Here is a 25466-nt window from a genome sequence, read left to right on the forward strand (position 1 = left end):
TGTTGGAACAAAACATTTTGAACACTTTTCTTGAAACAGTTCAGGGAAAGGCGACCAACCCCTGGACACATGGATTGTTTTGTTGGTATTACACATTGGAACTGTTATATATTTTTGTTGAGTTGGAAACAAAGACATTTACCTTGCACGGTTTGATTGTGTTTGTTGGTGTGACTGTTAGATATATTGTGTACACAGGGTCATCTTGTTTTAATTTTTGTTTCCTATATAGGGACACTTTCTTTAGGATAGGGACAATTAGTCCTTTAACTAAACCCCTTTTTTCTTTAATAGAAATTACTAATGTTGAGCACATTACAACTTTGTAACTGCCTCTCATTTCTGACACCTCACAAATACTAGACAGATAAAAGTGGTTCCAATGCGTACTCGGAATTGCTACGCATTCTCTCCGCTTCCTGGCACTAGGTGAATATTGAGATGGTAACTCACTAGTACTCCTCCTTGTTTCAATACTCGCATTTTGAGTTGCTTTGGCAAAGTAGATAGGGTGTGAGGGTAAGTGTGAAGAGGAATGAGGAGAGGAAGAAAAGATGGGGTCATTCTGGAAAGGGGCACCAGGGGCATATGCTGGGTGGGAATACATCCTTCTCCTCTCATAGTTGTCCTTAGTCCTATAGGGCCAATCACTCCCCATGAGATCCTCCCAATGAGTATCACCTCCTCCCCACAGGAACTATTGGGTAGCGGCCTCACCTCCCTGACCTCATTGGAAAGGGCTCCCCCTGGGGGAGAAGCGACGACATTCGAGGATTCATCACATTTCTTAGGCTGATGACAGCATATTGCTTGCAAGGACACCAAACGCATTAATAAAACAAACAGACACCTGACACCTACGTACAACTTACAACCTATGCATGCCTTGAATTTGACTGTAAATGTAAGCCACTCAGTGTTCTTAACCACACGAAACAATCTCAAAGGTTTCCGTCGGAGGGCACTTTGGTCGAGAATGTACCCTTGATTATTTAGGTATCTGATTTACCTCCACCTTACCAAACGAAAAACCTGTGGAAATGCAGATCATTAAAACGACACAAGAAATTGCTGGCACCTGTAGCTTCATGAACAACTTTAAAACACAATCCATGGACCACATCATGTGAGTATACCAAGCAAAGGTAAAAATCGGTTGCACTATTTGTTATGGGGATTTGGGGCTTTAGTAAAACTTAGCTGCTATATATGCTGATAATACATTATGTAGAAGATTATTAGGCCCCCCAAAAACATCATCTCTAACACTGATTTAGGATTAACACATTTAGAGAATAACATAGCATTAGCACCTATTTCACTGGTCTACAAATGCATATGCAAAAAGGAATAATTTTCTGTAGATCTAAACACACTATTGTGTCATCCTACTCTGCAAATCGTAAGCAGCACAGGCACTGAAAGTCCTACTTCTACCTCTACTGTTTCGAGAAGGACTTCCTACAAAGACACCGCACAGGTGCGGAGCGCGGCGCGGTGTGCGAAGCAGTGTGTCTGGTGAGAGCGGTGAGGACGGACCGCTGAGTGAATTCTCCTGCTTCTCCTGCTTTCAACAGTCCTACTTCTACCTCTACTGTTTCGAGAAGGACTTCCTACAAAGACACCGCGCAGGCGCGGAGCGCGGCGCGGTGTGCGAAGCAGTGTGTCTGGTGTCCGGCGGCCGCCGGCCAAAGGTAAAGAGGTTCCTCTTATAAAAGAGTGGCCTTTATATTGTGCGTTCCCTCAATCACACAACGCCCAGCTCCAGCCAAGCTGCCATGGCACCACTGTCACCGACTGACGACGTCCAGAGTCGCCGTCTTCGAAGCAGCAAATCGACCCACGAGCAGAGCTCGCAACAAGACCCTCAGGACCCTAGAGAAACCAAGTCGGGGAAAAATCGGAAAATGGCAAGGGGAATCCCCGTCATAGACGTGGTATCCTGTGGTGAGAGCGCTTTAGGCCCTCCTCTCCCCCCCCGCTGATTCCCGTAAACTCTGCATCACCCCCGAGCGAGGCATCGCACCCCCTAAATCCAAGATCATTGGGAGGCGCGACCATGACAACAGTAGTGACGCTCGAAGAGAGAGCGGGCGGCGCAAGTGTACACTCCGCCGCCGTGCCTAATCGGGAGGTGGAAAACTCTCACAAAACCCCACTGAAAGAAGTCACCTTCGAACATTACTCATCGCGACCGCAGGGATCCGTGACACACCCCGCTCCCGGCAGTCTGACCGTTTCGACGAGGGAGCCCACGTCGCTGACGGTCGGAGGTCGATCGCGACGGGGCCTTGAATGGCCGGGTGCAGCTTGCACACTATCCCCAGCGGCAACGAGCGAAATGCTCCACCGGCTCCCCGCAGCCGCACTGCGCTTCCACGCTACAATTGGGAGAATCCAGCCTGACAACACCGCGTCGAAATCATTGGCCACAGCCGGGATGGGCACGACGAGCACAGCCCAAGTTCATCAATCAACAAAATTGTCAAGAAACTTCCAAAAGCGACCAAAACAAAGCTTAATGAAGAAACAAAAAATCGCCCAAATAAACATTGCTTCCAACGACTCATGGGACACCGAAAACGAGAAGCAAACTTACTCCTCAGATGACTCACTATTTGAAATGTCCCAGGAGTCGGGCACCGCAGACCAGAGGACCTCACTGGTGCGGTCCGAAAACCAAGACCTGACTAACGCAGATCCACCCCTAGATCAGGATAAAGAACCCACACAAGCCACAATTGTCATGGTAGGCGAAATCGAACATCTGCCAGGCGCCGAACCATTGGAGTCGTCTCAAGAAGGAAACGACAATTTATCTAAAATCATGAATAGAACTGAAAAAAACTCACATACAAAAGCTTTACCGAAGCCACGTCTGTTCCTAGAAAACCACTGGCAAAGAAGCAGAGGAAAACAACATTGAAAAACCAGGGAGGCTCAAAATGTCTGCCCGCCCCCTAATATCTGCTTCCCTAAAAGAATATTTTCTAATTCAACACAAGAGAAAATTAGACCAGGACCCAGAGCTGTCCGACGCAGAAATCTTAGAGGTGATTGTAGAGCCACCTCAGAGGATTAAAGCACGAAAAACAGACCTGATTGCACCGACCCCAAAGGGAACTGACGCCCCACAAGCTCAACAAGACCTATTTGGGGGCCAAAACGGGGTAGAAAAAAATAAATCTAATCAGCTCGACTCTGAGACACACGGCAAATTGCCTCAGCGAGAAAAAAGTCTCCTAGAAGGAAATAACATCGACTCAGCAAAAGATAGCCACAACATCACGCCTCTTACGCTCAGCGCAACTATGAGTTCCTCAGAACCACTAGCAAAAGAAAGGTCCACAAGTGGTATCATGAATGGCCAGGCCGAAGATAACTACGCATGGGCCCGGCCGCACACTGTGAGCAAGCCTGGGAGACGCTCCAACGAACCTCCACACATCATCCAAGGTGAAACACCGTTCACAGTTAGAAGATCCTCAGAGAGATCCCATCATAGTTCACCTAACAAAGTTACAAAAACCCCAACCAATCCACGGCGACCAAGTGAAACAACAAGCGTCACAGAAAAAGAGTCTCCCACAAAATAGAAAACTGACCTGCTGTCCATCATGTCGGCATTTACAATCGCCCTAAATCCATTTGGGAAATTGTACGAAGCCATTCACGAGGCGCTGACAAATAACACAGCCATGATAAGTAACATGAAAGAAAAATTGTCCTACATCGAGGGCTACCTAACTGCTGCAGACCAGAACTCTAAATCTAGAGAGTCTATATTGGCCGAAAAAATAGACAAGCTGACTGAGGAGATCCTTAAAATCAGAACGTACCAGGCCAAGAATCCGAAATCCGCCCCCTCAAAGTCAACTCAGACGGACGACCATGAGAAGGAACCGGACATGGCCCCAATTATCATCAAAATGGGAAATAAACCGGCCACGCACGCATCAGCGGACTCAGAATCCAAACAATCAAAAACCGCCCCCCAAAGAAGGACGAAAAACCTTCAAAATTCCAACCTATGTAAACAAACAAAGCCCAAAGAACCAAACTTCCAACTGAGCTCCAACACCAATGTACAAACAGCTTCAAAACAACACACGAATAGCAGATCGACACCATCCAATGAGCAAGAAAATGAGAAGCAAGCCGTGGTTCTAATAATAAGTGACGCCCAAGACTCGTCTGCGGATCTAATGGACATCTCTCAGCACCTGGAAGATGAAACAGTAGCTACCACTCCGATCACAAACACAGCGAACACCCAAAAAAAACCTATAGTCTCCACAACCGTGCAAGAAAAAACGCCCTCTATGGCCAAAACAGGGCGTCCTGCGAGAGAGCCGGCCAACTTTAAGAATAGGGTGCGCTCAGACTCCCCAAGCACAGTCCTTGAAGCCGCAAAGAAATTAAACAAAATTGAAGAGGACCGACCAAAGAGAGAACGAGAAGAGAGACCAAATCCAAACCAACGTTTTCCGAGACCCAGAGCACACTCATTTAAGAACTATACGAGAGCACAGGAGGCAGAAACAAGAAAAAACTCGAAATTGGCAGACTCGGTGCTCTTCAAACTAGAGCAAACGTCAGCCAAAGACAGCTACCTGGTCCTCAACCGAAGAACAGTCCTAAGATTATTAGGGAAAACTGAAAACCTACAGCATATAACATCTGACAACCTCACCTTAATTGAGCCTTACCATCGAGAACATAGAGCTAAAGCATATCTTCATATCAGAAGCAAGGTGACAAGTACAATCACTCCAGAAATAACAAAAGATCTCCAGCGCTTAGGACTCAAAATTCAACTGCTTGCGAAACCAAAAATAGACCAGAGACCCAGAGAGAAAGAGGAAGGAGAGCATTCGGAGAACCGTTGAGGCAGGATTCCCCCGTCCACCAACCCCAGAAGGCCAGAGAGGAGAACGGAGATGGAGGGAAAAATAGCCGACTCAGAATACTCAAACAAACGGAACCGGAGAATGTCAGCACTTAGCACTAGCAAATACAGGTGCGATGAGAGGCATCACAAGATCCGACACTCAGAACGAGGGGCGACCCCAGCAAAAAGAGAATCTAAAAAAGCAGCTACCTCAAAACCATGGAGTTGGCTTACAGATACCTTCTCCCGACAACAACAAAAAATAGCAACGACCAGCGGGTCCCTCTGAAGCCAGAAAGACAATCACATCTCCACTGACCCAGTGCCACAACAGCACCTTAAAAATGGCATTGTGGAATACCAGAGGACACCGCCACCTAACCAGAGCAAACGACCTAAACTTAGCCGCTTTTGACTTGATCTGTCTACAGGAAACCTGGCTAATGACCAAACCATCCCTAGACGGATACGAAATCGAAATATCCCGGGCAACCAGAAGTAACGCTGGTCGACCCTCATACTGACCGCCGTTCGAGTAGGCTCAGCACTCACCTCAAAGGGCATACTCTCAGCGAGCTACGGCAAAGTGACGTCACTAGCTACTTGGCTTCACTTTAATCAAGCACAAGACGCCTGGGAAAACTCTGACTTGGCAATATTAAATCTTTATTGGAATCCAGAAAGAACAACAACAGATGATTTTTGTAACTCAATAGCCGAGAGCATTGATGAAATAACGATGGACAGGAAAGTCCAAAATATCATAATCTGTGGCGACTTGAACGCAAAGTGTAAGGTTGACCCATTGAAGAAGGCAATACAAACAGCCACATTCCAGGACGATGAAAGGGGCAGCGCGTGGGGAAACCTAATGAAATCGAGAAAATTCTACAACACGGCAGAGTAAGGCGACGGAGACCCCCAAATTCCAACATGGGAAAGGCTTGAATCCTCGGCCACATTAGACTATATTTGTATCTCGGAAAGTTTGATTCCTTACTTTGTGGACTTCAGAGTAAAGAAAATGACTGAAATCGATCACAATCTGCTTCAGATGACATGGTCCGGAGCCTCGCTGGAAAGACCTAAGTATCTACCAGACGTGGAGACAAATAAACATCAAAATCGTCTCCGGCTCACTGCATCAGACATTACAGCCTTCAGAGAAAACCTAAAAAGGACCCAGGACCGGGAGCCGGGGGAGCCAACAAGACCTGAATATACATCCCTAGTGGTAGCCCACAATGTGTCCTTCAACGGGAAACCACGAACCCAGGTTCCACATACCCACGTATTTAACAACACAGTGGCCGAAAACGACGAGAAGTAAAAAAAAAGCCAAACGATTGGCAATAAAAACGAAAACAGCCGCTCTGTGGTCCGCCCATGCCTCCTTAGCGAGATCTTACAAATCATGGCTAAAAACACAACAACAAATTCTATATCAAAACGATGCTGAAGCCATGTTACGCACTCTCGCCTCAAGAAACACAAGAGAACTCTGGTCACTATTAAAAACTGCTAATGGCCAGACCGTACCATTGATTTCTAACTCAGTAACAGAACAAAGCTGGATACAGCACTTTACAGATCTATACCAAGCACCGCTAACCCGGGAACCACGGACTGTGCTGCCGAGCACAAACCAGTGGATCAACTTGACCGACGTTGAAGACATCTCTAGAATAATTACCAAACTAAAAGCATCGAGAGCTCCGGGCCCGGACGGGCTGTCAAACCTGGACCTTAAAGAACACCCTATGGAATGGGCCCATGCCATCAGTGAATTATTTAAGCAATGTCAAACTCGGAGGCAGATTCCAGAAACGTGGACAGAGGCAGTTCTAGTCTCAATTTTCAAGAAAGGAAACAAAAGTGCGCCGGCAAACTATAGACCAATAGTACTCCTGGATATCATCGGCAAGATCTTTGCGTCACTTTTGCTGCCTCATTTCAAGAACTGGGCCAGAAATTCTCCCTCGGCAGACATCTTTCAAACTGGCTTCCAGAAAGGGGCTGGCACAACAATAAACCTCTTGATCCTGAACATTATAAAAGCGAAAGCAAAAAGTGGAGCACCCAAGGTCTTCTTGGCGATGGTGGACCTATCCCAAGCGTTCGACATGGTAGATCGGAGCCGACTTTGGTCGAAGCTAATAACATGGAACTGCCCAGGTCCGGTGCTTGAGCCCATAATAGCTCTCCACACCTCAACATCGCTTCGGGTCCGCCTAAGCCGGCAAGGCACGCTCTCAGACAGGATCCTAACTAATCGTGGGGTTAAACAAGGATGCCCACTGGCGCCAGCGCTATTTATAGCATTTATTGGAGACTTCCAAGATTCAGAGAGATCCTTGCGATCTTTTCTGCCGAAAGTAGGTGCTCAGCAGATATCAAGACTGTGGTACGCCGACGACCTGGTCCTTGTGGACCAGACACAGATAGGCCTACAAAGACAATTGACAAACCTAGCCACGTACATGGAAAGCAACAACTTAACAGTAAACATATCAAAAACAAAAATCCTAATATGGACCAAAGCGTCGAGGAAAGAACAAACCAACAACTGCTGGACCATGGAAAATGCAAAAATCGAGCAAGTAAATGAATATAAATACTTGGGAATCCAGCTCGACAACTCTTTAAAAGAGAACTCACATCAAAAAACACTATGGGACAAAATGAGAAATTTAACTGCGCAAGCTCGTGCAATAGACAGAAAGTTTGGAAAATTCTCGTGGTCCCCTACAATCCTGTTCTACAAATCCAAAGTGGTTCCTGCAGTAACCTATGGGATGGCGGCAAACTTGTGTTTGGAAGAAGAACTATGGACCCAGCTGGAAGGTCTATTCTGGAAATCAGTACTGGGGTTGCCAAAAGCAGCACCGATGCCAGCGATTAGAAGAGAGCTAGGTTTGGCTTCATTAGCGGTGGCGGTAACACAGAGTGCCACCCAGCTGTATCGAAAAATCCTGACCCCAGATTCACCTCCAATCTTCCAGGTGGTCTCTGTCGAGATCAACCAGGGATCCTGTAAACCACTACTGGATTGGGTCGCAAAAATTCAAGCAAAATTAGAAGAGGTAGCGTGTGACGAAGAAACGCTAATCCACAACCCAGGACGAGTAAAGACCAAATTGGAACAGCAAGACTGGATAAACTCAATTGATAAAGCCAGTCCTACAAATCGCTAAAACATCTACCAACAACGCACAACAGGCTAAAAGTCCCATTAAAATACTGCGAGAGATTCCCGGAAAAAGAGTTAAGAAAAAGCTTCATGCGGGCTCGCCTAAATCTACTTCCTACAAGAGAAATCCTTTTCATCAGAGCTCTCGCACCGACGCAAGACTGTCGTTTCTGTGCTATCCAAAACGAAGTTGAATCAATCAGCCACCTCCTCAAATCCTGTCAAGGCCTAACAAAGGAAAGGCATGCCTTTCTGACACCACTGAGCGACCAGTCTGCAAGCCTCGACGAAGAAACTTGTTGTTGTAGAATGATAGCAGGAGACTCGGCCAGATGGTCGAGGGCCGCGGCCAAATTTCTTGAAGTGACACTTAAAAAAGTCACTATCGTCCAAAGCGAAACGCCAAGCTCTCCACAAAGCCACCAAAACACACTAACACCAACACTCTAATAGAGTCATTACTGATTAACCTTACAAAGAGTAAAACATAATTAATTCTTCATCTTAGGCTCAGAAATGAAGTCAACCAGGGTAGAAATTGCACTAAACCATCCATTAAAACGAACTGCATTGGAATTATCACAGCCAACAGAAATGTAACCCTACTTCTTGACCCAGAGCCATCTACTTCGAGACTGATTCCTAATTACGGGACTGTGAGTGAAATGGCGTCTTACTGCCCTTTCTGTGGTAACATCTCCAAAACTGCATTTCATGTATTCTTCTGTAATCTTAAGGCTCAATCTATCGTGACAGCACCAACCTGCTATTATTTTTCTTCCTTCCACCAATGGCCGAAAGGTGTCATGGGCCCTCATGAGCTTTTTGAGAGGTGCCAGGAAGGTCATAAAGCAAAGTCTACTGTGGCAGAATCAAACCGAAGGAAGGGATGCACATGATAAACATTAGTGAAAAATTAGGACAAATGAAACATGTATCAAGTTACACATCTTCAGTCTGACATTATAACACTAGTGTTGTGATCATTGTGTATATTTAAGAATATTTACTAGTCCCTGGGTACAATAAAAGAGATTTGGAAATACCTGCCTACCCTTCCGTTAAATAATGAATACAAAAAAGCAGGGTCAAATTCATAAGCCAATACAGCCTCTTCTTTTCCCATTTGAAAAAGGTGAAGTTGTTTTCTGTTCCTGTTTCCAAGAGGGTATGGCGAGCCCACATTTATGGTATTAAAGCAGAGAGGGTACGACATTGAATTACTGGATTAAATGTACATCAATAAGGGTTAACATAGTGGGAGTCAATTTGCTAGTCATAGTTTGATATCGCAACATTTCCGCCAGGTCTCACCTATAACTGTTCAAACTATTAGGCTTAATTTAAACGGTATCCAGTCTTTTCATCGAAAAATGTTTCATCTAAACATTTTCCATCGAATATTTTCTAACGAAAAATGTTTTATCTGATGCATGTTTGTGTGGGTTAAAGGGTTAATTTTGTTTGCAAAATGTTTGGGTTGGGTTTTTAAGGGTTTTAGGAACCCCCACCCCAAACAAATGCATATGAGGAACATTTTTTCGTTACAAAATATTAGATGGAAAAATGTTTAGATTAAACATTTTTGATGAAAAGACATGGAACCAATTTAAACAAACCAGTAAGCCTGGATGTGAAGGATTGCCCCCTGTCAAGGGTGTAGAGCCCTGACTTTTTTGATTTTTACTAATAATAACATGTTGTAGGTATTCTCTCTCAGAAATAGTGGTCTGCTGACCAGATTGCATTTCAGCAGACTTCATGCCAAAAACATTGTGTACATCTGTGCCCTGCTGAATCAGTGTCCTGATCTGCAGCACCAGCTCTCCAGTGGCACAGAGCAGGTATAAGGGGCAGAGGTTCCTTTTGGCGGCAGCAGTGACAGCCAAGTCATGGCAGTGGAGGAGCTGCATTTGAGATCTGCACCCCTTCTCCCAAAACCACATAACTATGAACGTTTTTACTTTAATTGAATTTTAATTTTAATTGCTTTTTTATAACACAATACCCGAGTTCGCTTTCTAAGTGCGGATCTGGGATTTGAACCTCTGTGGCTCTGTGTAGTCTTGCTTCTAAGACCTGCACGTTGCCCCTGTGCTATCACTGTGATATGGTGGCACCAGTTGTAAACTTTAAATATACGCCATACCTGAGTTTAGGATATGTTGGATTACATCTCTGATACTTATTAAAGCCCTATCAAATTGATATTATACATATGTCAGCCTTCAGCTCAGCTGTGGAAGGGTTATGTGTATTCTGTTCAGACAGCTTTGCTCTGACAACTGCAGGGCAATATATTAGATGGCTCGGCCTCTCGTTTGATACTTTCGGATGTCGGACAACACCTCCCTCCAGCAGGACAGCCTCCAAGCAGGAAATGTCTTAGGAAGAAGACATAAAATGGCGCACCTATGCCAAAATAACTAGCTTCCCACTAAGGTGCTGTGTATCAATAAGGCTTTTCATGATAATGACAAGGCAAAAGGACAAGGTTAGTGTAGACAGAGGGAGCTCCATTGAGGGGAAAAAAAGATTAGACAATCATGTTTCACTCTATCTCTACCATTCCTTCCTGTCCCTTCCACTTCCTTTAGCACAAAGCAGTTTGGGAGTGATTTCAGAAGGCAAAGACCACTTGCCTCAAGCACAGGGATTGGCCCCTTAAAGCAGACTTGCTCTAGTCCAATCACTGATGGACGTTTGCCTTTAAAAGAAGGGATCTGCCACTCCTTCTTGGATTTACTTTGTAACAAACACCTGAAAAAGAATTTGTCGGACATTTGTTGGGAAAGTGGACTTTCCAAAGCCCTCTGACACTGAGGTGGAGACTGAGCATCCAAGGCAGAGACGAGATATGTGCCCTATCCATACTCTGGGCTCATTGGGGTGACTGCTGCTGGAACAAGACCTACTTCTCTGTTAGTCACACTGCTGCCCAGGAGGTCATCATGATGAAGGCCTTGTGGAAGGGACCAACAGCTTCCCTTGCATTGGTAGCCTGAGAAAAAGGACTACTGAGCATGTGAGAGCCAGACAGTCAGGTTTCCTGTGTTTTCACCCTCAAACCACTGTGAGCTGTGATTCAAGCCCATTCCTACCAACAGAAGCCTCTGAAGGTTCCTTTGGCAATCTACTAACCTTTGAGCTGCTTATCTTGCGCACTCAAACCAGTTCACTGTCACACCGCACCAGCTGAGTGCGTTGTTGCCTCAACTCAAAGTCGATTGCTGAATCCGCTGCATTCGAACCACCTTTTGAAATGCCAGTATCTTTGTTGCCCATTTACATCGCTAGTCGAACAAACCCTGGTGGCCTCATAAATGGCAACCATTGAACACTGAATCGAACTCCTTGACTCGGACTACCATCCAACCACAGCATCTTCACCTGCGAACCGACCTTGGTGGCCCTCATGATCCATACTTCCTTGAGTGCCTGTTCGAACCAACAGCATAGAACAACACATCCAGTCACCAGCATCTTCGCTCTCTAACCAACAGATGAACCAATCCTTTTGGCCCTCATAATCCACCCTTCTTCAAGGATCACTTCGAGCCGTCATGAACTTCCACTCTACCCTTGCTCTACACCACTCCCTGTTGGAACAACCCGACAACAGCATTCAAACCGCATGAGCAGCACTGTGAAGCCTGACCCACGAAAGGTACTGTTAACTGGTCACTGCCCCCTTGATCCATCTTTGGGCCCCAGTGACTGACTAGCTAACATGTCATCCCTTTTCATACCAGAACATATCGCTTTTGAACTCATTGTTGTTCATTATTGCCTTTTCTCCCCCTGCTTCCTTACCAAGAATACTGCATCTTTCCTTCTGTGCGCATTCTCTGTTCTTTGCACAAAAGTGGGTGTTGTACAGTGTGTTTCTATTTTTATATTATTGCAGGTAGTGTGTTTAATTAAAGTATATATATTTGTATAGAACCTTGATTGGGCATTCCCTTTATTTTGGACTCTGGTGCTTTACTCTTTGGGTTGGTACTGGTTCACATTCACACCCCTCTTGAGAGTATAGGCTTCCCATGGCCCACATTACCACAAAAGGTCACGAGGTATATCTCTTATGTGTGCCTGTTTTATCCTTATGATTGGGTTGACTCTTGTTTCGAAGCAGTGCGAGGGCTGGGTAAGGGGTTTAGCCTCTACCTATCCTTATATTCTTGTGAGGCAGAAGACAATTTGTCACATGGGCAGAGTGAACTGGCCCTATCTCCACATTTGCATTGGCATTCTTCTCTGCCAGTGATTCTCTGATCTTTTACTGCATTTTAGTGCCTAAGCATGAAAATACAAGATGCAATGTGGACTCATGCGTCCACAGCACTGATCTCTACCGGCAGCCGTCAAGTTTGAAAAAAGATTCCCTTTAGATTTCACCTATTTTTTACAGTTTTACCAAACAAGTGGTAATCCATAAGTATTCAAGCCTCTCCGGCAGCATCAAAATGAGATGTGGACAAAGAGTCTGCTGTCAGGTTTCCTATCCCGTAAAGAAGAAATGAACATAGTGTATTCCACGCTCTGTGCCCTGTACTGTCAGGGGAAATTCTGTAACTTTACGCTGTGAATGTTTGAAAGTGGAGTTCCTTACAGTGCCAAACACAAATAAATAAATACACTTTGCAGTGCTCTGATTCAGGGGTGGGGGCGGGTTAAAAGGAAGGGTCAGTGGGGAGGTCTCAAAGACTTAAAGAGGAGAGCCTGGGTGGACTTCATGAATAGGACGTAGGGATATGAAGTGGAAGGGACATGAGCTCTGCCCTGATTTTCAGTGAAGGCCACCAGTGAGAAGTGCAGAATGAACAGATGCTGCTTTGCCCCTGTCCCTAATGGCACCAGGCATTGCTATTTACTGTAACACGGTCTGTACTTTGAGACTAATCCGCTGACTATGAACATTTCACCTGACTCGGATGACTTAGGCAAAGCCACAGGTTTTGTGTCAACTGATCGCACTGATCTAAGATGGATCTCACAATGGACTGTTCATCTGCGCCGGAACCTGTCATGGGGGTCCTATGCCCCTTGACTGAGGAGGCTTGGTAAAATACTCTTTGAGGAAACTAGTAGCTCTGATTGTTTTGGTGGGGGTGTATTGGTCCAGTTGAAGGGCGTCAATCTTGGCCCTGGAGTCCTCAATCTGTTTGAGAAGAACAAGTGATGTTTTCAATTTCCTCCATGGTTTTTGGATTATGATCTTTGCTTTCTGTCATGTTACAGAGTTATACAGTAGAGCAAGGTGGTCCAGAATGCCACTACGAACGACCAGCGCTAATGCCGATTGTTATGAATAAAAAAGGCAGCGTTCAACATGAAATTTTTGAGGGTACCTAGACCAAGAGCCCTCAGTAAGAAACAAAGTAATTGTGATCAGTGAACTGTGCCAATTTGCAAATAATACATCAAACAGTTGAGTTATATTTTTAATTCCATTCTACAGCCTGACACGTGTTTCGAGCAGAGCTCTTCTTCAAAGGCTGTGCATCAAATTACAATTTAAAACCATTAACATGTTCACCATTGTATATGCACCATACCAATTGGGCAAACACATAGGGGTTGAAAGGGGGGAAATGGCCAAAAACATGAATGTGTGATACATAACATCATTGTTTAAATCATTACAGTGTTACAGAAATGATAAAGAAAAAATTAAAAGTTGGTTGAATGAATTACCGTATCCAAAAGACATCCATTCGGTTCCGAAACCAATGAGAAGGATGACAAAACAACATGATAAGAAAATAAGTGCGGTGCGGTGACTAAGCAACCCTGGATAATTTAATTGTCTGAACCACCAATAATAATTCTAAAATATCAAGGTATATTTACCGATGATCCTTGTCCAAGTCGATTAATCTGTGCAACAAGAATTAATGCCCGAAGTCACAATTATTGCAAAAATGCCATGATTGTTTCCAAGATAAGTGTGACAAAAGCCAAAAAAACAAAATTGCCAGTGTATTGCACTTACCAATAGTGCGGTTAACTCTAGGGTACAATTCCAGAACTAGACAGAAATAAATTGAAAATGCCACTAAATGTTAAAGCACATAACACATCCGAAAAGGTTTTAAATATTATGCAACACATTGTGTGATGAAAGTTAAAGAATTACCTTAGTGTTAATTGCAATTGCAATGACTAATAATAGTAGACCGCAAAAATCCATGAAGGAGGGGGGAATGTTGCCCACGAAGATACAATAGATCAGCAAATTCAAAGTAGCCCAGATAATCCGATGTCAGTTGACAATTGAGCAATTAGCAAAAAAAGGAAAAAGAACCGAAGCACAGAGTTAGGTGAATGAATGGAGAACAAACATAATTGAGCGGCAGGGACCGTGTCGAAGGAGCAACATCTCACTTACCAGCCTTCCGGCAACAACTGTATCCAAGGGAGAGCATGCGCGCGAGATGCAGCTAGTGTGGTTAAACAGGAAAGCTAGGTCGCAAGAGCAATACCGTAACAAAACATCCAACGGCGGCCATGTTGGGTGAGGAAACCCCTGGCTGCCAATCAACCCTCAATGGAGACAGACTAATGGGCCTGAATTGTCAATCGGACCTACAAACTTCTCTTAATGCTGATTTTGATGCGGAAAAATCATTTATACATGACCAATTTGTACAACGTGGGTATCAACCAAATCTGCTTACCAAGGTTGAACGTGAAGTGTCTAGTATGGAGAGAGCTGATTTACTCAAACCCAAAACTAGATCACCTTCAGCTAATATGCCTTTCAACAAAATTAGACTGATCACTCGGTACAACAGTGATAGTAATGGTGTGTATGCTATACTCAAACGTTATTGGCACTTGCTCCATCTTGACAATGATCTAACCAAACTACTTGAACCATATCCATCAATAGTATTCAGTAGAGCCCCTACTCTTAAAAATCTTTTATGCCCGTCCGTTATGGCACAAGCACCCATTGCTAAAACATGGTTATACCAAGGGCGGTTGAATGGTTTTCACAAATGCGGGAGTTGAAATATGTGTTCACACACATTTGAGTCTGAATCTCTAGATTTTGGGTCCACAGGCAAGCATGTAATTAATTCATTCATTAATTGCAATACAAAGTTTGTAGTGTACTGTATTATTTGTGTTTGTGGTCTATTCTATATTGGGAGCACCATTAGGCCACTCAAGATTCGGATTCGCGAACATTTGGCCTCTTTGAACAAACCGGATGCTAAATATCCTTTGGCACTACATTGGCAGACTCTACATCAATTGGATAATTTCAAGGATTTAAGATTTATTGGTCTGGCTCAGATACGTCCTTCCAAAAGAGGTGGCAATATGGAACTCAGGGTCAGACAATTGGAAGCAAGGCTTATCTGTAAACACAGACTGGTCATTCGTGGACTCAATTCTGATCATGAATTTCATGTTTTCTTATGATTCAACTTGTATTTCACATATTTCTGGTTTCTCATGATTTAATCTGTATTTCAGATAATTTCTAACTTTATATGTTACTAATTTGGTTCACCCAAATTAATTTTGACTTATATATGGTTTTATATAGTCACCGACTTAACTCTAGGTCCATGCATAGCTGGCCCTTGTATAATTGGTTTTCAAAATCCTTTTAGCCATTATATATATGCTTATATTTGGTGCTATTAGCAGGTTGGCTGCTAGTGCCGTTGACACCGCAGGTGGCTACACAACATTACTTTGTTCTTAAAGCTACGTATTATTACTTTGCGCTCAATGGGAGGTAATTTTACCATGATCTATGTGCCATGATGAGTTAACAAGTGTGTGCGGTAGATTACACAACCAGGATGCACGACATTTCAGTGCGTTATTTTTAATTTCTAACACAACAGTAACATTGTATGTAATTGCGCTAGAGATCCGCTATAATCACACAATTAATTTTGTAGGTCCGATTGACAATTCAGGCCCATTAGTCTGTCTCCATTGAGGGTTGATTGGCAGCCAGGGGTTTCCTCACCCAACATGGCCGCCATTGGATGTTTTGTTACGGTATTGCTCTTGCGACCTAGCTTTCCTGTTTAACCACACTAGCTGCATCTCGCGCGCGTGCTCGGCCTTGGATACAGTTGTTACCGGAAGGCTGGTAAGTGAGATGTTGCTCCTTCGACACGGTCCCTGCCGCTCAATTATGTTCGTTCTCCATTCATTCACCTAACTCTGTGCTTCGGTTCTTTTTCCTTTTTTTTGCTAATTGCTCAATTGTCAACTGACATCGGATTATCTGGGCTACTTTGAATTTGCTGATCTATTGTATCTTCGTGGGCAACATTCCCCCCTCCTTCATGGATTTTTGTGGTCTACTATTATTAGTCATTGCAATTGCAATTAACACTAAGGTAATTCTTTAACTTTCATCACACAATGTGTTGCGTAGTATTTAAAACCTTTTCGGATGAGTTATGTGCTTTAACATTTATTGGCATTTTCAATTTATTTCTGTCTAGTTCTGGAATTGTTCCCTAGAGTTAACCGCACTATTGGTAAGTGCAATACATTGGCAATTTTGGTTTTTTGGCTTTTGTCACACTTATCTTGGAAACAATCATGGCATTTTTGCAATAATTGTGACTTCAGGCATTAATTCTTGTTGCACAGATTAATCGACTTGGACAAGGATCATCGGTAAATATACCTTGATATTTTAGAATTATTATTGGTGGTTCAGACAATTAAATTATCCAGGGTTGCTTAGTCACTGCACCGCACTTATTTTCTTATCATGTTGTTTTGTCATCCTTCTCATTGGTTTCGGAACCGGATGGCTGTCTTTTGGATACGGTAATTCATTCAACCAACTTTTAATTTTTTCTTTATCATTTATGGTTATCCAATCATATTGATTCTGTAACACTGTAATGATTTAAACAATGATGTTATGTATCACACATTCATGTTTTTGGCCATTTCCCCCCTTTCAAACCCTATGTGTTTGCCCAATTGGTATGATGCGTATACAATGGTGAACATGTTAATGGTTTTAAATTGTAATTTGATGCACAGCCTTTGAAGAAGAGCTCTGCTCGAAACACGTGTCAGGCTGTGGAATGGAATTAAAAATATAACTCAACTGTTTGATGTATTATTTGCAAATTGGCGTAGTTTGCTGATCAAAATTACTATGTTACAGAGTTAATTGAAGATTCTACATTACGCTGAGGACATTTCCTTCACTTCAACAATCTTCTCATTTGTGTATTCTTTTTTCTTTCTCCATATTGCTCCGTGATAGCCCTGGAATGGATATTGAATGTTATTTAGTCTGGTATCCTCAGTTCAGTGTAATATTCTTTCCAGTTTTCTGCCCTGTCTCTGCGGGACTGCCTTTTCTATGTCAAACCAGCTGTTGGTAATTTTAGTTCTTGATTTTGCTCCCCAGGGAACTGTGGGTGCAAAGATGTTTTTGCAGATTTCGATCTCTCAGTGAAAAGCCTGGCACAGGGCCTTGGGATGAGTGCATTAAAGGAACAGTGTGCTCAGAAATATTATTTGCTAAAATGATGGCCAATAGTCTAAAACATAGTTTGGACATATTTTGAATGAAAGTTCTTATGTAAACACTTTGAGCAAACCAGGCTCAAAGCGTTTACATGGGGGCATCCATTTTCCCATTTCAGGCAACCTCCTCAGCTCTGCCCTGGCGGCACTAAACAAGCAGCAAAAGCCCCCTACTGGGAGCTTTTGCTTGCTGCAGCCAGAGCAGCGCTGAGGAGGCTGCCTTCACTTTCATTTTACGTTTTTGGTGCTCCCCAAGTCGAGGGAAGCACAGAAAACGTAAAATGAAGGCAAAAAGCTGAGGCGCGTCAATTAAAAATACAACGTTGTTGTATTTGTGATTGCCGTGGTTGGAAAACAACGGAAATCATAAATACAACAATGTTGTTATTCTGACTGCGGCAGCGTTCGCGTGGAGTCTCCTGGGCTCCACAAACCCTGAGGATGTCCAGGAGACTCCAAGCGAAAGCCGCCACATTCAGAATAACAACGTTGTTGTATTTGTAAATACTGCAGCATTTACAAATACAACAATGTTGTATTTCTCACTGTGGCAGCTTTCGCTTGGAGTCTCCTGGACTCCCTCAGGGTTGGGGGAGCCCAGGAGACTCCACGCGAAAGCTGCCGCAGTGAGAAGCACTGCAGCATTTCAAAACACACCTGTGTTGTGTTTCTGCCTGCAGCGGCTTTCACTTTGGGTCTCCCGGGCGTCCCCGGGGGAGCCCCAGAGACCCAAAGTGAAAGCCAAGGCAGGCAGAAACACAGCAGTGTTTTTGAAACACAACCACGTTATATTTCTGCCTGCTGTGGCTATCACTTTGGGTCTCCGGGGCTCCCCGGAGGCCCAAAGTGATAGCCACGGCAGGCAGAAACACAACGTGGTTGTGTTTCAAAAACGATGCAGTTTTTCTTTCTAAATTTCTTGGGCTCCTCCGGCTCGGAGGAGCGTGAGAAACTTAGAAAGAAACATGCAGCATTTTTAAATACAACAATGTTGTATTTATGTTTGGGGTAGCTTCAGCTTGGAGCCCACGGGGCTATTACAACATTTTAAAAGCTGTGGTTTTCTTTCTAAGTTTTCCATGCTCCTCCAGCCCGGAAAATTTAGGAAAAAAAACGCAGCTAGTGCTTATTTAAAAAAAAGAAATTAGCACTTACCGAGATGCAGCTTTCCTGCCTGCAGTCTCTGGTCTCCGTCCTCTGGCACCAATGAAGCAAAAGCCACCCAGTGATAGCCTTTGTTTACTACAGCTGGCTGGCTTTTGCTTCATTAGTTGTTACGCTCACCTGGTATCCACAGGGACGCCGCCCAGCCCTGGTTGGATGATTTGCACTCTCGAACCCTCTCCCGGTCCCTTGGTAAGGCCTCTGGTTAAAGATGGGTCTGCAATATAGGAGAGCTGGATTTAATACCAGATTGTCTTTATGTTTCCCACCTCCCTTGGCCTCAACTCCTTCGTCCCCCTTGGGCCTTCTCCTCACCTTAATATTGTAAAAGGTGGATTTTCCGTCCTGCTCCTCGTGGAAGGGGCGCGTAGATGTGGGGGGCGAGCAGCGACCAAGTTACTTCACTGGTGCAAGCCCCCCTGTCGGAATCCAGGCCTGCTGCGACTCCATACTGTTTGCTGCTTTACAGTCTTCATATGCAGTTCTTATGTTCCTCTTAGTTCGAATAATAATGTCTTGATTCTTTCCTTTTAGGTATGGAAAGGTACTTTGGTGGTGTCATGCAGTTTGAAGATGAGCATGGGCCGGTAGGCGAAAGCGCGGTGTGCGCGATGCTGTCCGATGAGTAATGCGCGATGCACTGCGCTGTTTTGCCTTTTATATTCCTAACTTTTCTCTCCTTGCAGGTTGCGATGTTCCTCGCCGAGCGCCGTAATGTTCCAGCAATTATACTGACCAGGAGATGACTACCCAGGTAAGAATTGTGTGGCTTTCTTCATTCGGGAGGAAATGTGAGTAAACGCTTACTAATGCCATCTTTCTTTCTCCTCTTTCCAGGTTATGGTATTCCAGGATGCATGCGGTGCCGGATGATGGAGTTCGTACCTTCAGGTGAGTGGAATGAAGTCAGCGATGGACTGAAGACAGGATACTGTTCCAGGTAAGTTTCGTAGGGTTCTTTCTCTCTCTGCAGGTCCTTGGTTTCAGGTAAGCTGGCATCAAAGAACTGGACACGGTGAGCATTACGCTGCCCACAGCAGACTAACGCAAAGCATGTTCTGCTGTTTGGGTGCGGTTTAAATAGTCTCAGGCAAAGTAGTCCAGGTAAAATAGTCCCAGGCCTGCCACACCCAAAGTAGTCCAGGGAAAGTAGTCCCAGGCCTGCAACACCCAAAAGACTAGACCGCATAGCTCAGTTCCTTGTAACTGAGCTATGTGTGTGACTCCATGTTGGCTGAACCCCCCCAAGTTAAATAGTCCCAAGTAAATAGTCCCATTCTAATGTTGGTCTTCATGATGGTTATGAGCCTGGAGCCAAAGGCACCAGGACTGACTCCAAGAGAGTCTTTGATGAGGTTTTAAGGCCTTTGTCCTGGCCCTAACTGGAAGGCTGACTTGCCAGTGAGGGCCAGGGGCAAGGGTCATGACATTAGTGCCGCAAGGGCAAGCACAGGCGGCATACATTTCACAAAATGGATGCCTTCTAGTGCTTCCCATTTTAAAGTTTGAGCTTCATTTGCTCAATACTTTACATAGGGACTTTAAAAGATATAATTTTTAGATTTTTTTTTTATTATTGGCCATCTTTTTTGCCAATATTTCTGAGCACACTATTCCTTTAATTATTGCATTACAGGACATTTAAAGATGTTTCTGGAGGCATCTTGCACTAATTCTTTGCAGTTTTCTCCATATGGTGGGGCGTCTTGGGATGTTTAGCTTATTTGATTTGTTGGGATGTGTCTGGGGTGCTGTGACACCCATGATGAGGAAGTAGGCAAACAAAAATTGCTCTTTCGATGGAGATATTAGATAACTACTGTAAAAGCCTGTGTACACGGGCCAAAGTTGTGTTGGATGGAGGTTTCCCATCATTGTTTTTGTTACATTTCCGTTGAGCGGTTTAATCAAATTAATTTGTTTATATGTTTTTTTTTAAATGTATATATTTTCTTAGTGCATGCAACTTGAAGTGTACTGTCATATCCCTGTCTTGGGCCTTTTCTGTAGCTAACTGTATGTTATCATTATTGAAATACACATTTTGTTTGCCTGAAAGATGAACTTGAAGTCTTATATTGTATGCGTAAGGCAACAGCTTCCTCTAGCAGTGATAACATTAAAAGCGGACAGTCTCGACTGTGCGACTCGAAGTCTCATTTGTGTATGCGTAAGGCAACAGCTACCTCTAACTGTGGTAACAGGTGAAGCGGGTGCATGACAGCTTCAGACTAACATACATGATACTTCCAAGTGAAGACAGTGACTGAGTTGTGGCCTTTCCTGTATGTAGGTCTTTTAACTAGATGGTTATAACCAATATGATGCATTTGGGCTAACCACTCTGACACTGCTTTACAGGTGGAATAATCAGTTTGCAAGTTGAAATCAGCAACTATGATCATCCTACCAGAAAAGGGCGAGATTCTTTCCAGTAGCTCCAGCCAATTATCCAAAAGTATGTGCCATGGTCCTAGGGTATGTAAACTAGGACAGGAGACTCTGGGTTTTATGCCACAACATGCATCGGGTTGCTTGTGCAGAAGGGATGTCACTAAGCAGTTTGGACTGGGCTGCCCCTTTTGGGATGGGACCAAGCCAGATTTGCATATTGTCTTTCCACTTCCTGTAATGGCTTGGTAGGCTGAAGAACAATGGTCTGGAGGGTTGCCCAGAACTATGCCAGAGGTTTAGATTAATTCTAAACCTTCCAGTCATCACCTTATTGTGTTGCTTTGTTGGGGTAGATGACAAAGCACTACTAGCAGAAAGCTGTAGAGGGGTTGGCATTATCTGGGTGATGGTGCACAAGGGATTTGGGTGCTGTAAGGGCAAGAGCGGGGATTAGGTGACGGTGTCATGGAAGTTAAAGTAGGACATATAGTTTTAACAGGAATGGGAGTCAGTGGGGAACAGGGCTGCATGGAGGGTAGTTTGTGAGGAGGGATAGTTAGTGGGGGATGAGGTTTTGTCACGTGGAAAAGGTGATGAGTGGGACAGGGAGTGGGCGAGTGAAATCCTATGGGAGGATGGGAATGGGAAAGCCACAAATCATTTACTGTATATTTGTGTACATAGCACTCTATGATTCACTAACTGTGTGGTTGATCCACCCAGCTCATAAGTTTCACAGCCAGAGGAATTAATTTAGAAGACCACAAATAAGCAGATGTGATAGAGGAAAAACTAAACACGAACAGCCGCAAAGAAGAGTCCATACTCCAAGCCAACCATCACCTAAAAATATCTCCTGCCAGTTTTGTACAGCATCAGAAAACTTCTCACTAGTCTCATCCTCGATTTCAAACCCGGAAGCCATTGAACACTAGAAACAGATTGAGTCTTACACAGTTCACCACAGCCCTTCACAAAGTTTCTGTCTGTAGCCTATTGCTAACATTGTTTGGCATTCTTTACAGGATCAAAAAAAAGAAAATGACGTGGAAAATAGGCAGAGTCCCTATAGAGAAGGTAAATACATACGTTTATTTAGGAGCACGAATTAAAGTAGCTAAGCATCCTGGAGGGAAAAACATGGCGGCGAGCTCTGGGTTTGCCCCAGGGGATTGCAATAGAGGCAATCCGCCTAGAGTTGGGCCTGGTATCCCTCATGACGATGGTCAAAATGAAGGGATGTATGCTCCTATTTAAGATTATGACTGACAAATGTGACACACAATACGGCCGGTTTAGAGACAGTGGTAATGGTTTCCTTGGGGAGTCACTGCCGATGAAAGAATGGGTGGCTGCTTGCTATTATTTCCAGGAAGAGATAGTTATGAGTGGGGATTTTGGAATGAATATTTTGATAGTGAAAAAACTTCTGGTGAAGAAACCCCACGATTGGGACCGCGTAGCCAATGAGGAATATTTTACTTTACTGGAAAGAAAACGCTAAAATATTTTGCGGAGCAAAGTTTTCACTACTTATTGCCGTCCCCTTACCTAATGACACGGGAGGACCCTGTTCTGAGATATTTCAGAATGAAAGTGCGTTTCAATCTGTTCCCTTCTCTGATGGTAATTGGGGCTAGAAATCCCATTGCACAGGATGCAAGAAGGTGCAGACTATACAAGTTAGATTTGGAAACTACTGAGCACCCTCTCACTAAATGCCCCAATTTAAGGGATTGCTATGGAAAAACATATGGAGTAATGGGATTCGCATGGGGACGTGGCCCACATGGCTCACTGTGGAAACACATGTTTAATCTTTACTCGTGAGCGCTTACCAAAACTCTTTATAAGGTTTGGAATTGTGATTGCTGAGGAAACAGCAGCAGGGCAGGAAAGTATGTGTATATGAGCTTAGAGTGCTATGTATATTTTTTATGACAATTTTAAATAATAAGGATGTAATGTGAAAAGGTTTATCCTCACCATAACATCATTTCTTTTGTGTAAAATGTCTCTTAAGGTTGTAATAACTACGTCATTGTGAATGTAATACATCCTGTGGGTCTACCAGAAAGCCAGATGGGTGCAGAAATGCACCAGTGGATGGTCACACAACACTAAGAGGTCACACCTGTGACAGCTTAGTGGTCTAAGTTAGGCAAGTAAAATAACCTACCTCTACTCTCCGAATCTCAACTTATCCAAAACAGAAATGCAAAACTTATCCTTGGCCTCTAGCCCAGGGACCGCATCTCTCCAGCGCTGAAATTACTCCACTGGCTCCCAGTGTGTCTGCAAGGATCAAGTTCAAATCCCTCTGCATAGTCCACAAGGCTTTCTCGGCCCAGGGCCTTTACTATCTACAACGCTCTCTTCCTAAATACTCTCCTTCTAGAGCCCTCTGCACGGCTGACTCCAGCTCTCTGTGGGTGAACTGTTTTTCCAAACAGAGAATTGGGGGTAGATCCTTAGACTCTGCACGTGCCTCCCTCTGGAACAACCTCTCTGCCTCTCTCTGTGAGGCGGACCTCTTAAATTCTGGAAACTCCTCAAGACCTTCTTCTTCTCTTCCTCTCTCCCTCTCCCCTGCCAACCTCCTTTCTCTTCTCTCCTGCTCCCTCTTTCCTCCTCCTCCTCCTCCCCAACCTGCTCAGTTCATTGACTGGTTGCCTGGTGCACCTCAAGAGCCTCACAGGTCCCAGGCTCCCCTGCCAGTCCTGCACTTGCCTCCGGGACTCTGCACTCTGCTTGGCACTACTACACTTGGAATATGCTCCATGAGAGGGGCAAACACTCTGCACTTAACCCAGGCTTCTGCTGGACTGGCGCACTTTTCCCCCTCCCTTGAACTTCCTGTTCTGCGCACTTGCACAACCTGAATGTACTAGGCATAGCAAGTTTGTCTGTTTTATCCTCCCTATGTCTCCCCTCCCTAGCTGAGTGCACCTGAATACTCTTGCATAGGCGCATTAGATTACCAACCACCAGTCAATTTGAAATGTCGCCAAGCCTGTTATGGTAGTTTATTGTTCTGGATGTCCTTCCCCTTTATCCCCCCACTCCTTGTCACGCACTAACACTAGTAGATATGCCTCTGGCCTAGTATGCTAGTTATTGTTGTTCGATCATTCGGAATCTTCAAGGCCTAAGAATGATGACTGTTTTCCCTTGTTCCCTTCCAGCTTTGAAGCACTTCACCTTTGTATTAGTGCTTTAAAAATAAACAATTACAATTTACAATTACAACATAACATACTGTAGTCAGAAACAGGGATCATTTATTTGAAAAAGTGTAAACAATGCTGCAATCCCAGGAAAAGACAAGGCAGTAGCCATATTGTTTCGGCTTCTGGTAATTATTCTGTGAGTGTGTCAAACATTAGTCCTGTGCAGATGTACCTGTTAGGGAGAATGCTCATTTCTGTCCTAATTCCCTTCAACCATAGAGACCCCCAGCTCTTTTGCTGGACTTGGGGCTTGTGATTTTGTCCTCCTGAATGAGTGGGACCTTTTTCGCACTCCCTCATGCATTTTTCCTCACTGGTCTTTTTGTGTTTTACTGTTTTATTGAGTCTGACAAACTCCATAGGCATATGCTTTTTGTATAGTGACACACAGTATCTTGGGTGCAGTGACACTAAGGTGTTCAATTCAATTTTCTTGGGTGAACTACCGTTCCCAAGGATAGTAAGATGATCCCTGTCTTACTTACCGTTCTCTTTGTGGGACCAGCACACACCACCCTATGTGGAGTGCTGGAGGGTTACTTAGTAATTACCTCTCCCACGTCTCATGTAATATTTTTTGTTACACTAACTTACTTTAAATGGCTGGTGGCAGTGGCTTACTTTTACTACAAGTGTGCAATTCTACCACAGGCTGAACCCTCAGCTGCAGTACAGCAGCCATGGGTGACCATTTTTCCAAAATTGCCCGTCTTCTTTTGTCACCATTTTCTGTTTGTTAGGTCTTTCTTGGCTTTTACTCTGTTAAATTAAACTGGTTTGAGCCATTTGTGTGTTTTGCCTTTGGTTGGCTTCAGCGCTGTAGCCCGCCCAGGCTCCAGTGTGTCCGGAAAGACAGGAAGTGAGGGAGGGTCCCGAAATGTTCCTGTCCTTTGTCTCTAAGTGTGCCTGAGTGAAACCAGTCCTGATTGGTCATCTGGCTATGTGATTGACAGCATAGGCTGTGAATTAATGGGGAATCATATAAAAAGCAAGGTTTTTGGGACTAGACGCAGAGTCGACCACTGGAAAGGAACGTCTCAAAAAGAAGACATTACGAGACGCC

The sequence above is a fragment of the Ambystoma mexicanum genome, chromosome 4p, assembly GCF_040938575.1.
Source record: "Ambystoma mexicanum isolate Mex_15411 chromosome 4p, UKY_AmexF1_1, whole genome shotgun sequence".
Lineage (NCBI taxonomy): Eukaryota > Metazoa > Chordata > Amphibia > Caudata > Ambystomatidae > Ambystoma > Ambystoma mexicanum.